General features: G+C 35.1%; 1 long non-coding RNA gene across 1 annotated transcript; it reads right to left on the bottom strand.

Annotated features, from left to right (window-relative positions):
* Positions 1-891: 891 nt before the first annotated feature.
* Positions 892-13,428, bottom strand: LOC131905932 (uncharacterized). Its single transcript, XR_009378079.1, has 2 exons — positions 13,321-13,428; positions 892-1,136 (listed from the first exon to the last, which is right to left on the bottom strand). It is a non-coding gene; the product is annotated as an uncharacterized LOC131905932 (long non-coding RNA).
* Positions 13,429-14,691: the final 1,263 nt, after the last annotated feature.

Here is a 14,691-nt window from a genome sequence, read left to right as displayed (position 1 = left end):
CTTCTGGGTCCAGAGGGTTAAAGCTCATGATTGTAGGGAAAGCATGGGAGCAGGTGTCCAAGCAAGGAACTGGAAGATCCTGTTTCTGCCCCTATATGAGAAGCAGAAATAGAAGATGTGAACCAAGGCTATAAACTCTCAAGCCGAACCCCAGTGATGTACTTCCTCCTGCAAGACTGCATGTCCTAAAAGTTTCAGAACCTCCCAAAACAGTGTCACCCAGAAAGGAGCAGTGCTTAAACACATTTACCTAGGTGTGATATTTCCCATTCAAATCATCATACTTGGTTAAAATATTTTTCTCCTTTATGTGGAACACATGCAGTAAGGAATGTTATAGTTCTAAAGAAGTTATTGTATCGATTCTAAAGCAATCTACCAATGCATCACTTATGAATGTATTTATTACTATCATAAAAATATAGCACAACTGAAAGAAGCAAGCATTTAGAAACCATTTTGTGTTTATAAAGAACAAGGAATTTGCAGAGTGCACGTAAGATGGAAAAAGTGATTTAGGAATGCACTAAGAATGTTATATTGAAAGGGAACTAAAACAATTTTGAAGTGTGTTGAGTGTTAATTACAGATTCTCTTTTAAAAATGTTTAAATTTAATCTTTCACAATTCCATAATTGTATACAATATACCTTGTCTTATTGTACCCCCACTCCACTAAACCCCTTTCTTATCCCAACAAGCTCTTCTCTTACTTTCATGTCTTTTTCCCCACACAGAATTCATTTCATCATAGATGGAGAATGATCTCATGAGGTTCCATCCCTCTCACAGTAGCTATTAGCAATAATAATTTCTGAGGTAAGGTGAGTCATTTTCTTCAGTGATATATCACTGGTATATTGCCCATGCTCCATTATATAACCCACTATCCATGGTCACACAAATAACCCGAAGTAGGCATGGTATTTATTTTACCTACAATGAACTAGGACTTGATGAAGTCACTATAATATTGGAAATGATGAAGAAAAATGAATTATAAAGACCTTCCATGCTGAACATCTTGTCTCTTCTTGTGGGATTTTATGATGGGAGCTCTCTGTTACACATGTCCTTCTGCTGCTGTTGCTATTTGGTATGAAGTGATATAATCAAGGATGACCTCTTCCCAGAGCCTACAAAAACCAGATGGATTTTGAGCTTCTGAAACTATCAGCCAATTAAACAGCATTGCTTTTATAGTAGCATGTCTTCAGTATTTTATTATAGTGATGGTAAGAAGACTACAAGTGTCAATTACTTGTAGTAATTATGATAGCCAGTTACTTGCTTGCCTCTGTGACCAATTACATTCCCTCAATCTCTTGTTTGTATTTTGAGTAGAGGAAGATTATTAGATGCTTTGTTTATTAAAGATACATTTATTTTGAACTACTAGAAGCCCATAAAAGGATTTAAGTTCAAATATATATATATATATATATATATATATATATATATATATATATATACCACTTGTATTTGAGAAAATAATGTAATTATTTTTGTTTCTTAAACAGAAAAAGTAGACTTATTTGAAAATTGATAAATAAATATCAAAATAAAAAATACAAATGAATCAAAGGCACGAAATGCAATGGTCCCTTGCTAAACTTAGACATTCTTCCTTGGGTACTAATCTGTTAATGTATTCCTTCTCCTAAACAATACTAATGTATATCATAATCATTGATACAGTTAAAGACATATTACTTTAAATAATTTATATATTATTTATTTTATTTTAAGTGAACTTTAGCAAATGTTCTTCTATGAATCATATGGCTAACATCATCAAACTGTCATATTTCTTCATATCAGGCCATATTTTATTTCATTATGATGTTTGCATATAGGAATATCCCATCTCTAATTCCTTTGCAATGCCTTTTCCTACTATTATGACTATTGTTCTATAACAATTCTTGAAGTCCTGTGCTTTCCTCAGGAGGATTCTGATTATCTAGGTGTTTATCACAATCCCTTTTAGTTATTTACTCTCTACTTTTGATTATGCTGGTATGCCTATCACAAGCAAATTATGTAACATTTATATAGAGGAGGAGACAACTATCTTACTCTTTTTCTAATATGCTCAATTCTTTACTTTTTGCAATGGTAATATTTCCATTCATTTATGCCTGAACTTTGGAAAAAAGAATTATTATGGTCTGAGTTGTAGCTACTCAAACTCTACTTGTAGTATCTGTTATAGACTCTCATCATTTATTTGGATGGTGTTGATATATTATATGGTTTTTAGTTCATCATTTGAAGTACACTACTCTAGTCATATATCACTTGAGATACCAAATTTGCCTTATGTCATCTATAACATTGATAAATCACATCTCCATTGGTTTTAAAATGCATAAAACAAATTAACATAGCAACTGTATAGAGAACCCACAAAGAACAATTGACTATAATTTCATTCACTATTTATTGAAAATCACTACATTTATATATAACTTCATGAAGCTAGATTTCATCTCTCCTTTGTTTTCTCTATTGCTACAAGTAAATAGCTCATAAAAATTGGAAGGTGCTATGCAGGCAACTATGGAAGAAAAAGTATCAACAGTCTTAACTAGCTGTTAATCATATGAACACAATACCAGACTCCTAGGCAAGAATAGTTCACTTGTGCAATAGCGGCACACTTGTCATGGGAGTAACCAACTTCTCCTCCATTGAATTTGAGTCCTGCTTCATAGTATGTAATTCCATGCATGGTATGGTAAACAAAATTAAAAAAAAACTATGAGTAGGATAGTTATAGGAGCTACACGGGTGATGGTCATGTTATTTAGCGAAATTGATATGTTTGTGGCCATATAGAAAATAAGGCTACTCTCATCCTGAAGCAGAGAAGCCTCTCTTTACAGTTAATAGAGATCAAAGCAGAAACAGATGGTTGCTCAAGGCAATGAGACTAAGTGATGGCTTAGTACTCAGCCATAAACAAGATATTCTGGACACCTCTATAAGGCTGAGAGAACATTACAGAAGCTCTTTACTACTGAACCATAACTCCAGACCCTTTCTTATATTCTTAGTAACCATTGATGGCCATTTTGAAATTTTGCTTCCTAGATTTTTCATTAGAGGATCGAGTTTGTTTGTTGACAGACTTCTCATGATTTCAAACAATTAGCTGCTCACCTAAAAGTTCCCGATCCATTTTGACTACAATCTTGGCAAACTGCCTCTGTCCTTACTGCTGATAAGATAGATGTTTTACTAAATGAGAATTTTTTTTTTAAACAGAGAAGACCAAGGAAAAACTAAATTTCTGCTCTTCTATTGAACTCGTTATTTAGTGGTTTTAGTCTGTCTTTAGGAAATGTTAATATATAAATACAATAAAATATCCCCATTACTGTACTATAACTGAAGACATACAACTACCTTAACTATCCTTTGTGCTAGAAATAAATAAGGAATAATTTATATTTAGTTGAACAGTATTTTCTGTTCCCTTGAAGCAGTAGGCTTAATTAATACTGTGATTTTTATTTGACAGCCCCTGATTTTATTTATCATTGCTTATTTGTTTCCCTGTTTACATATCCTTTTAAAATATAAACTTATTAACATGCAAAATCTCCTTGCATATTCTCTATTACATTAGATCTGAATAATAAATTCAACTTCTTTCCTTACAAATTCATGATTTGCTCCTAAAAAGTCAGTGATTCATTCAGAAACTTAGTTTTATTACCTATAAAATTAGCTTAATAAAAATACCTTTCTCAACTTTTAATTTAATGTGGCATTGCAGATTCCTTTTCAAAGGTAGTTGGAGAGTATTGAAAGTCTCTTTCTTTAATTCTTCTGGATAAAAGGTGAGATTTAATAATTGATCAAATATGCACTCCAGAAAGGCAGTTTTGTGCCTGATAGAAATGAAGAGCCCACAATGTGAACTAAAACAATCATAATACTATTGTAACAAGGAACACAATTTTGAAAATTTTATTTAACAACAACTAGAAAAAAAAGAGATGAAACTACAAAAATAAAATAATCTTATTTATTATTGGATAAATTAAATATGATAGTGTAGTTTATAGTCTAAAGCATATTTTCCCAACTTGGAAAAGTTATTTGATTGACATCAATGCTACTTTGTTGCTTCATTTTGATATTTCAATATTTTGATAATATGAATATATTTCTTATCCAAACTATATTTGCATGATTAAGTTGTTAAAATCTCATATAGGTTTTTGGCTATATTCACATGAGAAGATGGGTTTGCATTATTATGATTTATGATTGTCATTTTCAGAGAACATTGAAACACAATAAATTGGCAAAATGATTTGCCAAGATTCTACGGTTTAATCTAACTGATGATGATAGATACATAGCATTGAGATAATCTATTCCTAAAATGTTTTTAAAATGTCCTACCATGTTTCTGATAATGAGGATAGGCTGCTACAAATTGTGATGAGATTCCTGACTGTGTTGTGAAGACTGCATTTGTAAGTTGCATGGAATAATTGAAGGTGTAGCAAAAGGTAAATTCATATTTATTGATTTTAGGGGGAATTATTTGTTACAAACATGGAAGCAATAAATGTGGGGCTCTGGAATGATAAATCAGCAGTTAAAAGCTCTTCCTGCTATTTTTCAGAACTGGAGTTCGATTCCTAGCAATCAAGTTGGGCAACTCACAACCACATGTAACTGTTTATTGTTTTGAAGAACAATAAGTGAGACAAATTTCTTAAAAAAAAAAGTCATGTTATATAAATTCTTGCGGAAAAATAAAACCTGACACTGTTTGTGGTAATGTAAACAAGTATCATCATGATGTAAAACATCATGGATGTTCCTCAAAACAAAAACAAACAGCAACAACAAAACCTACAAAGAGATTACCATGTGATCCAACAATCATATTGCTAGCTATTTACCCAAAATATTGACAGACAAGGATGTTGAAGAGATACCTGCAGGCACATCACACTCCTGGAACAAGAACAGAGGACTCTGATTAACAGAGTCTGGGGCACTATAGGTAGAGAGCCTCAGTTACATAAGGGGAATGTTGTTTGTTGTTTTGGCTCTTTTGAGGGGCCTGTCAGCCAGCTCCCAAATAATTCACACATGGAGGAGGTTTATTCTTACTTATGAATGCCCAGCCTTAGCTTGGCTTAGTTTCTAGCCAGCTTTCCTTATCTTTACTTATCCTGTCTACCTTTTGCCTCTGGGCTTTTCCCATTCTCTTACTTCTATAGTTCTTACTTTTACTCTATGGCTTGCTGGTTGTGGAGTTGAGTGGCTGGCCCCTGATGCCCTTCCCTTTCCTGGTCCCTTCTCGATCTCTTTTCTCCCAGATTTCTCCCTCTGTATGTTCTCTCTGCCTGCCAGCCCCACCTTTCCTTTCTCCTGTCCTGCTATTAGCCAGTTCTTTATTAGACCATCAGGTGTTTTACACAGGCACAGTAACACAGCTTCACAGAGTTTAACAAATGCAACATAAATAAAAGTAACACACCTTAAAATATTCTACTACAGGGGAAAATATATTTTAAAAATATCTAGCACACAGCAAATTAGGAAAGTTAGTAGCAATGTGTGGTTCATTTAAAATCAGGGTTAAATATTGAAGATTGTGGAGTAAGAATTATATTTATTTTATTATTCCAAACTATGTTGGTCATAGCTTCAGTTGTCAATTTGACACACTTGGGAAGAAAGAAACTTAACAGAGGAACTGTCTCCTTCAGATTGGCCTGTGACCATGTCTGAGGGACGTTTTCTTAATTGCTTAATAAATATATCAGTGTCCATCCTACTGTGAGCAGTGCTATCTCTAAGCAATGAGCCTAGGGTTTACAAAAAAGGTAGTTTGACAGGGCTGGGACCACAAGTCAATAAGTAGCATTCCTCTGTGGTCTCTGCTTTAGTTGCTGCCTCAAGGTTCCTGCCTAAATTCCTGCTCTGGCTTCCTTACATGCTGACTGTATACTTGTAAACCTAAAAAACCCTTTCCTCCTCAAGATTATTTTGATCATGGTGTTTATCAGAGAAATAGAAACTTAACTAGAAAAATATTCATGGATCATAGCATTGCTTGTAAATATATAGGTCTATAATCTGTCAATTTATAAGACAAACTAATTTTAAAAAGTTTAGTTGTATTACCACTGATATATTTATGTAGCAATTGATAAAAAATCTTTAGATAATTGACAGCATAGAAAAACTATAGTTTGAACTTGTCTTCTTTTTTTTTTTGTTTTTCGAGACAAGGTTTCTCTGTGTAGCTTTGCACCTTTCCTGGGACTCACTTGGTAGCCCAGGCTGGCCTCGAACTCACAGAGATCCGCCTGGCTCTGCCTCCCGAGTGCTGGGATTAAAGGCGTGCGCCACCACCGCCCGGCTGTGAACTTGTCTTCTAAAAAACTACCTCTTTATAGAAATCCAGATAGCTAAATAATTTACTAGAAAAATTGAAATTCCAAAAATACATGAGGTTCTTACTAACATCAAACACAGAAAGACTTACAAAAAATTTTATCCTTGTTTATTTCTCTTTTGAGATTACTAAACAATAATTCACAAGCCATAATACCCATCCTTTTAAATTCTACAATTCTGTAGTTTTTAGAGATTCTAAAATTATAGAATAAATAATTTTTGAACAAGTTTATCTCAGAAGGAAAATGTAGGTCTGAGCAACTATTTCTCATCTTTCCTTCCTCACTCAGGCTTTGGAAATCATGGATCTATTTTCAATTTTTGTAGATTTACCCTGGCTACTACATCTAAAAGAACATATCAATAGTCACTTAAGCCTGGCATTTTTCACTTTACAGGTTTTCAGAGATTTTCTGTATCACAGCTCTTCCAAGACACTCATTCTTTTCATGACTGATAATTCCCCATTGGTTGTTGTTCAACTTTCTACAGCCCCACGTTGGGCTCCAAAATCTTGTTAGTTGTTTCATTACTCTTTGCTCTTTTGGGGGACCTGCTACTTAGCTCCCAAATGAATCACAAGTGGAGATTTATTATTACTTATAAATACTTGGCTTTAGCTTGACTTGTTTCTTGGCAAATTTTCTTAACTTTAAGTTATCCTGGCTACCTTTTGCTTCTGAGCTTTTACCTTTCTCTTAATTCTATAATTCTTACTTTTACTCTAACTCCACAGCTGGCTGGGTAGCTAGGTGGCTGGCCTCTTGCTTGTTCCTCCTCTTGCTCCTTGATCTCTCCTGTTTTCCTCCCAGATTTCCCCTTCTATCTATTCTTTCTTTCTGCCAGCCCTGCCTATCCTTTCTTCTACCTTGCTATTGGTCATTCAGCTCTATATTAGACCATCAGGTGTTTTAGACACACAAAGTAACTCAGCTTCACAGATTAAACAAATGTGACATGAAGGAATGTAACACATTTTTCATCATTAAACAAATGTTCCATAGCACAAACAAATGCAACACATCTTAAAATAATGTTCTACTACAGGTTGTATCTATTTTTTTATCTTACTGATAGTAGGATATTGGACTATTCATCTTGAGCCACCATGAATCTGAGTGTTTGTATTTTATATTATTGTTTAATGGAACTTAAAAAGCTATTTTATATTCATAACACAACTGAGTGGAAGATAGATTTCCCATCTATTTTACCCTCATTTATACATGCCCCCTTTGTTATGAACAAACTCTACTGAAATCCAGAGTGATGAGAGACCAATTAAAATTTTCAGGTGTTGAAATTCTTACATTTCATTAACTTTATTCATACATTGTAGTTATTATAAGTCCATAACTCAAATTCAATTTATTCTTTTAAATTTTATTTATTTATAGTGTATGTGTATGGATGTGTGAGTGTGTGTGTGTGTGTGTGTGTGTGTGTGTGTGGTGTGCCATGTGCCATGTTGTAAATGTAGTGGTCAGATAATAACTTTTGAGAGATCATTCTTTCTGTCTACAATGTGGGTTCCAGGGACCAAAATTAGGTCATCAGGCTTTGCAGCAAACACCTAGTGTGCTAATCCATCCTGCCAGCTCTGGGCTTTTTCTTAATGTTATATACTCATTTATATACCATCATTTTACAGCAACACACAGTCATTTTATGGTGGTATTTTATTTGTACTGAAATGTGATTTTAATTGTATGTTAATAAATAAAGTTGCCTGGGGGTCAGAGCTATTAGAGCCATAGCAAGAGCATGGCGGTGGTGGCGCATGCCTTTAATCCCAGCACTTGGTAGACAACTAGGTAGATCTCTGTGTGTTCAAGGATACAGCCAGCATTGGAAACATATGCCTTTAATCTCAATCCCAACCATAGAAGACCTGGAACTCTCTACAAACAGGCAGTGACGAGGCAGTCATGTGTTTGGGTTTACAACCAATGAGAAGGCAGAACAGAAAGACTATATAAAGACAAACACACAGGAAGTAGGTCTCTTTTGTAGAGGTCTCTTGGCTTAAGAGACTAGCTGCAGGGTAAGGCTCTTAACTCTGATCTCTTGGCTTTCTTCTTTGCATTGGTTCTGTGTTTCTTATTTAATAAGATGGTTGGTTGCATCTACATTTTCATTTACACATTTCTGTCTATGTATAATTTTGTTTTCCATGTCACCCCCTAACAACTACTTTCTTTTCTTATGTAGTTTTGCTTTTTTCACCAAAAATGCCATAACAGTAGAATAGATATATGTATTTAGATATATGTAGGTAAAAATACCTAGAATTTTTATATTGACAACTTTTCTTTCATGCTTTATGTATGTTTGGTTGGGTTCTAGGAATAGAACATACAGCTTTACATTCTGGTACCAGGAAAGCATCCTAATATAAAGCTGTACTCTCAGTGTTTTTCCAATGGTTTTCCGAAGTTTGATAGCTAATTTCTGTTTAATGATAGTAAGTATTTTATTGGCTGGATTGACAGCATTTGTTTTTCCACCTACCTCCTGAAGGGCATTTTGGTTGTTTTCATTAATTTGTAGTTATATATAAAGTTGCTATAAACAGTCCTGTAGAACTTTGCTTTGATTTAAATTTCTAAGATCTATGTCTAACTCTCAAATAGAACAAACATTGCATCATATAACAAAAATATTTTTGGTTTTGTAAAGAACTGGTAGTCTACCTTCCAACATGGCTGCATCATTTTGTGTTTCCATTAACCATGAATAGAAGTCCCCATGACTCCATGTAGCCACACCAGAAGGTGACAGTAACATCATGTTTAGTTTTGTTCCCCTACAGGTGTACATATATTTCATTTATGAATATTTCTGGATTCTTTGGCTTTTTCAAATATTTCCTTCCATTGTATTGTCTTTTCATTTTACTAATAGTGTCCCTGCTGAAGAGGCCAAAGACCCTGGAGGAGGTGACATCTTGCTTTTGTCTTTCAACAAAATGGCTATGTTGTCAAACTGTCTTCCTAACACTTTTGTTTATACCCATGGACAAGTGCTACTCTCAATAGTAGTCTTAAATGTTTCTCTTTGAGTGAGTGATGATGAATATAGAGACTGACCCCTACTTAAGATGCTGAATAACTGAAAGTTCAGTGTTCATCCCTAAATAGGACATTTATACCACTCCCTCTCAGGCTCAGGGAACATCATGGAAGAAGAAATGGAAAGAACATAACAGGTGAAGGACAGGGAGAAGAGCTGGGAAATGCTGCCTTTTGGGTATTGCTGTCATGATCTCACAGAAACTGTAGTTGTCCATGGTAGTTGTGCACAAGACAGGGCCTGGTGTCAGTCAGTCATGAATGACTTCATATCTTGATTTTGATAAACTCTGATTCTCCAGTCCACTAGGCTTTCTTTCTAGTGTCTTGTTGCTTAGCCTAGGCTGGCTCTAAATCCATGATGTAGTCTAGGATGGCTTTGAACTCATAATACTCCTGCCTTAACTACATGAGTGCTAGAATTGTAGACATGCATCACTACTCCTGGCTATATGAAAAGATTTCTAAAAGTAGACATTGTCATGTTTTGTTAATTCAACAGATTAGATTGGATAAGGTGTTTGAGGGGTATCTGTTTATTAATCCTTTGCTTTTGATCTCTTCTCAAGGCTGTGTTTCTAATAAATGTCTGGGTCTATATTCTCACATGACAATGTGCAGGGGTAGCTAATCTTCCTGTCAACAGGTTTCTTGTGACTTAAATCAGGCCCTGAGCCTCTCAGCTACTCTTTTTCACATCTTAATGGCCCAATGAAGTCTCAGACATTCCGGGGAAAAATTACTTACTATTCATCAATCATGTTGCATCTGCCTTATTGAATACAATGCCAAGAAATATTGAAATAAAACCAAGTTTTTGCACATGTGAAAGAAAAAAAAAGAATTTCAATGCTTTCAGGCAGAACAAAGTTCTTCTCATTTGGAATTTCAGGTTTTCAGTTGTATAATACCCACAGCAGAAAAATAATACTGAAAAGAGAAACTAACTAATGTCTTAGTTACTTTCCTTTTCTGTGATAAAGCATGACTAATAGAGATTTGAGAATGAAAGTGTTTGTCTTGCATGTCCTGATCACAGTCCATCACTGAGGGAAGTCAGAACTTGAACTCACAGTAGGAACCTAGAAAAAGGAATAGAAGCACTGACTGTGAAGGAATGCTGCTTATTGGTTTGCTCTTCCTGACTTACTCAACCTGTTTTCTTATACCCTTCAGGACCCTGAGTCCATGCACTACGCTGAGTGTGCTGGAGCCACCTACACCAAACATCAATGAAGAAAATGTCCTAAAGACTTGCCAATAGGCCAATCTGATGGGGGATATTTTCTCATTGGAGGTTCCCTCTTGGATAACTCTATCTTGAGTAAATTTGAATGAACTCTTTTGAGAACACTGGTCTTTTCCTAAGCCAATTCTTGCTTACAGCTTTTAACAAAGAATGGTTCAGAATTGGTTTTTAATGTTTTCAAATTTTAAACCGATCTCAAAGAGTTTTTCCTAATTAGAAATGTAACAACCTGTTTTTATCTGTCAACATGAAACAGTGCTATTTCTTAATCACTTTGTAGCTATTAGGAACAAGTAAGAGAGAATTAATTCTAGAGTCACCTACATTGCAGGAATACCAATAAGTAAAGTGTTTGTATGTATGTTAGTGAGATTTAATTATTAGCAAACTAGGCAGAACTTATATGTTGAAAATATCAAATTTTCCCTCAAAACAAATGTGTTGAACTTATAGTCTGTTGCTATTATTATATTGTGCAAATCTCTTCTTTGATTCTATTTAGATATTCTTTTTAGCTGGGCCTGAAGGGCTGGCTCAGTGGTTAAGAGCACTTGCTGCTCTTGCAAAGGTTACCTGAGTTTAGTTCCCAGAAACCACATTGGGCAGCTCACAACTTTCAGTAATTCCATTCCAGGGGATTCAATGCCCTCTACAGGTACACATGTAGTATATAAGCACACTTACACACACACACACACACACACACACACACACACACACACACACCCCTCTCTCTCAAATAGAAAAAAAAAATTTAATAAAAAAATCTTTTTATCTTCTATGGTATCTTACACAATTTTTTTTCCTTCTGAGACAGGAGGCATACTTGTTTGGAATGTGTGTATAAACTAAGCTGGCCTTGAATTTATAGAGCTCCTTCTGCCTCTTGCCTCCTGAGTGTTGGGATTAAAGTTGTACTCTGTCGTACCTAGCTTCTTCCTTTTTACTTCCTTTTTCATTTCTTTGAAGTGGAAGAAAGAGAAATACAGTTGCTGTGACCATGATCTAGTTAATTTCCATTGTAAATTTCTAAACCCAGTAGTTACAAATAGGATACCATTATTACCAATATTTACTTGTCAGAAATAAGATTCAGGCCAGGAGGTGGTGGCCCATGCCTTTAATCTCAGCACTTGGGAGGCAGAGCCAAGCTGATCTCTGTGAGTTCAAGGCCAGCTTGGTCTACAGAGTGAGTTCCAGGAAAAGCATAAAGCTACACCAGAAACCTTGTCTTGAAAAACCAAAAAAAAAAAAAAAAAAAAAGAAAGAAAGAAAGAAAGGAAGAAAGGAAAAGAAATAAGATTGGAAGAACAAAAGTGACTTCTGTATATTTTTCATTTTCTCTAATTTTAATATCATTATTATTATTAATGTTTATGTGAGTGCATGTGTTTATGTATGATACCTGTGTGTTTGTGTGTGTGTGCGCATGCGCAGTGGATGCCATAGATGAGTGCATGGATATCAGAGGATAACACTGTGAATTTCCACTTTCCTTTCACCTTTACATGAGTTTAGGATCTTGAACTCAGGTCGCCAGACATACACTGCGAATGTTATTATGCAGTGAACATTTTTCTGGCTCTAGCTTTTTCTAAACTATTCCAAATATATATTTTAAAAAGTAGTTCTAGTACCATTTTGAGAATCAGATATGCATACTTATAGATTATGCATTAAATGAATGTATTCTGGTATATATGCTCTGTTCTCATTGTTAGTGTCAGTATGCCCAATTTCTTTTTTTATATCTAACACTGAATACACACTGATTATCTAGAGCATCCTCATACTGATAGTGAATTTAAGTTCAAGATTGATAAGTATCATCAGATCTATCACATTATTAAAGCTTCCTGACAATTGGAATCAGCCCAGTACTGTCTTTGTGATGAGCATGGCAATCTCAGGGTAAAAAATATATAATGACCAATTTCTCTGAGTATTCTTACTGGTTTCACAAAATTGGGAGTGTGCCATGCTTGTGAAACAGGCAACCAAAACAGGAAATGGATATGATTTCTAACTTCAATTGGCTCTTATGTGAAATGAACAAAAGCAACTTCCATTCTTCTCTATGAGCTGAACAATAGTTGATAGAAGCAGAAGGTGGGAAAAGCTAATACTGATATCTTGCTCATGAAAGAAGCACTATTAAGATTTGTATGAGCTGTTGTCATGGTGGATTTGGGAAAACAAATCATTTGTCCCTTCTGGCTTCATTGAAAATCCACCTCTGGGCACTTAGACATTGTATCACCTTAATATTTGCAAAACACATGTCTGTGAGGTGAGGTCTATGTTGAGTAAATCCTAATGGAGAAAGATGGACAGTTATATGGACTTTATCTTTGATAATTGCTATTATGTAATGTGTGCACAGCTGAGCAAATGTGTACACACTCATGGACACACACATTTATATGTGTACATTTTCTTAGGCTTCCTTTCCACATTTTCCCAGCTAAATTAAACTCAACTCATTGTCAGTCATACACAACTTTTGATACTTTAATAGAAGCTTTCCCTAGCGGTGTGTTTTGCCCATATTTTCACACTCACAAGTAAAGTAGAACAGATGTTTTGTCTTGTTCTTCAAGCTTCTTTGCTTAAAAAGTAGAGCAGTCCTATTATTATACAGAAAGCTATTTGTGGACAGGATTACACAGTTAATTCTTAGAATTATGTACATTGTTGCCATGGAGATGGAATTCAAGAATAACTGTAACTGTATGTTGATGAGTTAGTTACATGTCCAGTTTACATACTAAAAATGTATATAACAAATGCATTCACCTCTTGTCATAATAGACCAATTATGTTTAAATGAGTCTAGGAAAATGTAGTATTGGTTACTTTTATGTTGTGGTGACAGAATACCCTTATAAAAATAACTTAGAGGGGGAAAAGTTTTATTGTGGCTTACATTTCCAGAGGGGATATAGTTCATCATATGGGAAAGTCACAGCAGCAGAAGTATGAGGCCAGCCTGGCAGTCAGGAAGCTGAGGGATCACATTTTATCTGCACAAAGCAGAAAGAGGGTGAACAAAAAGTGTTATCATGCTGAAATCCCTCAAAGCCCATGCCCAGTGATGTACTTTTTCAGCAAGGATTTACCTCCAAAAGACTACAATCTTCCTAAATAAAACTGCCAACTGAGGACCAAGTAGACAATGGGAGACATTTCATTCCCAAACCACAAAATATATAGATAAATATGGTGGAAGAATGAACACACAGTTTAAGAAAATGATTGTAAAGTTGGTATTTTAGTTGGGTTTCTAGTGCTGTGATAAATACTATGACCAAAAGCCCCTTGGAAACTGGGCAGGGTGACATATGTCTTTAATCTTAGCACTCAGGAAGCAGAGAGAGTGGTGGTGGATTTCTCTAAGTTCAAGACCAGTCTTGTCTACAAAGTGAGTTCCAAACTCCATCTCAAAACATTAAAGTTAGATCCTGTCTAAAAACAAAAAACAAACAAAATAAAAAATAGGAAGGAAGGAAGGGAGAAAAACAAAAGCTATTTGGTGATGAAAGGGTTTATTTTACCTTAAAACTTATAGCCCATTACTGAGAGAAGCCAGGGTAGAAACACAAGTTGTGACCTGGTGGCAGCGGCTGAAACAGAGACCAAAGAGGAACAGTGCTTCCTGGCTTGCTTAGCTTGCTTTTATATACCATCTACTACCAACTTCCTTGAGGTAGTACCACCCTTAGTGAGCTGGGCCCTCCCACATCAATCATTAATCAATAGAATGCTGCACAGATATGCCAATGGACCAGCCTGATGGAGTAATTTTCTCCATGAAAGAAACCTTCTCAGAGTACTGCAGTTTGTGTCAACTTGACAAAACAAAATAAAAACAGAACAAAAATGAACAAACAAACAATAACCTAACCAAAAAAGTTGGTTTGAGTCATATATATA

The sequence above is a fragment of the Peromyscus eremicus genome, chromosome 3, assembly GCF_949786415.1.
Source record: "Peromyscus eremicus chromosome 3, PerEre_H2_v1, whole genome shotgun sequence".
NCBI classification, from domain to species: domain Eukaryota; kingdom Metazoa; phylum Chordata; class Mammalia; order Rodentia; family Cricetidae; genus Peromyscus; species Peromyscus eremicus.
The sequence above is the reverse complement of the archived record's forward strand: the minus strand, read 5'-3'. Positions and strand labels throughout refer to the sequence as shown.